Here is a 1,891-nt window from a genome sequence, read left to right on the forward strand (position 1 = left end):
AGCAACAGTAATTCTAATAAGACAAAGGATTAAAACTTTGAAATGAAATCATCTGGTTCTGCCACAGGATATTTGAGGACGGACTCTCACACGATGAGAGGGGTTTATACATTTGTACAGAAAAGTGTATGAAGAGAATGCTAGGCAGAAAACAGTGAGCATATATACCCTGAATGAGTAGGAGCAGGAGCTAGAGCATGCCTGTTCCAAACAACATCTCGGAAGCCGCTAAACCTGAGAAGAGTAAGCAAGGGTTAAAGAGTTGTGTGAGTAAAGACTATTGAAGTCATGGTTGGAGCAGGATACCTCTGTGCTTTTCTGGGAGTTTTTGTGTGATGTGAGCAGCTCTAGGAAGACTTTGAACAGAGGAGTGACATGTTCTAACTCCTTCTTTAAAAGCTTCATTCTGCCTTCTGGGCTGGGGATTAAGAGTCAAAGGGGTTCAGGGCAAAGGTGGATGAGTTACTGGGCTGTTGCAATATTCTAAGAGAATGGCACAGATGACTTCACTCACGGTGGTGACAGGGATGGCAGGTGGTTATGGGAGGATGAGACGCTGATTCCTTTTTATTTATTTGCAGCACTGGGGATCAAACTCAGGGCCACATGCCTCCAAGGCAAGCACTCTAACACCGAGCTGTGCCCCAAAGCCCTCTGGCTTCAATTCTGTTGGGAGCTTATGGGATTTTCTGGTGTCTTCAGTATTGAGTATAAGAGAAAAGCAAAGTCTCCCTTTTGCTAAACTTAAAAAAAAAAAGTGCGTTTGTGAGAAAATAATGGTAAATAAAGTTCTGGATGTATACATAAATTCAACCATAAACTTGTAGTATGGAAATCTTAGAAGACATTAGTAAGAATCCTTAAAAACAAATTAACCTGGTCATATTAGAAAATGAAATGGAGTAACACACACTCACATAGTCTTTAAAGTTTGTTTTAAATTTCATGGACTACATGTTTTTCTTTAACATAGAAGAATAAACACCTTTCTTACATGAGCTATGAATGGTGGTTTATTTGCCTTTGCAGGTTTTGATCTTCCTCAGATAGAACTCCAGCTCCTTGCCTACTTGAACCTAGCCCTCTGCTTGGCCACACTGGCTGGTCTTGGGGCCATACAGGCACGAAGCCTGTCCTGCTGGGGCCACTCTTCCCGAAGACCACCGATTTTGGTGTTCTTTCTCCTTTCATAATATTTCTTTTGAATTTTCTGTAATTGTTTTGTTTGTTTGTTTGTTTGTTTGTTTTAAATCTCTTCCTCCTCAGGAGCCAACTGGGCAGCTAGGGGCAATGCAGAGTGGGACTGGAACCACTGTCGGTGTGCTGTGCTCTCAATAAGCACAATGCAGTTCTACACCAGGGTCTTGGTGCAGACCAACTTGTTATGGGATGCATTGTAGACAGCATCAATGATCCCTGTTTTCTAAATATGATACTCAGAGCCCCAGGAAGAGTTCCCGACATCCAATCTTAAGGCTCAGTACTTCTTACTGTCTCCTCAAACTTGGACTGTGTCTATATAGGTAGGGCCAATCTTAGTGTTGACATCAGGCTGTCCCAGCTCATACTTCTGCTTTTTGTGGTAGAGCTTTCTCTTAGCCCAGGTCTTCTGGAGTTTGTGCCAGTAGTCCTGAGAGATGCCAAACGCTTGATGCTGGCTGGACATAGCAACTACCTGGTTTTGCACAATTTATAAGAACCCAGTAGAAACCATACATACGGAAGATTTTTAATTTTGACCTTCTCTCAGGCTAATCATAAGTAAAGATGACACTCTCATCACGATGGTCAGTTTCCATTACTAGACGCCATCTGCTTTCAAGTGTAAGTAACTGATACTCTACAGTATGATGTGTTACTAAGTTGCCAGGCTCATTTAGGAGTATTAAAT

At 42.0% G+C, this 1,891-nt stretch overlaps 1 pseudogene; it reads right to left on the reverse strand.

Annotated features, from left to right (window-relative positions):
* Window positions 1-1,013: 1,013 nt before the first annotated feature.
* On the reverse strand, window positions 1,014-1,666 carry LOC102910617 (small ribosomal subunit protein eS8 pseudogene; annotated as a pseudogene).
* Window positions 1,667-1,891: the final 225 nt, after the last annotated feature.

Source organism: Peromyscus maniculatus, chromosome 6, assembly GCF_049852395.1.
Source record: "Peromyscus maniculatus bairdii isolate BWxNUB_F1_BW_parent chromosome 6, HU_Pman_BW_mat_3.1, whole genome shotgun sequence".
NCBI lineage: Eukaryota > Metazoa > Chordata > Mammalia > Rodentia > Cricetidae > Peromyscus > Peromyscus maniculatus.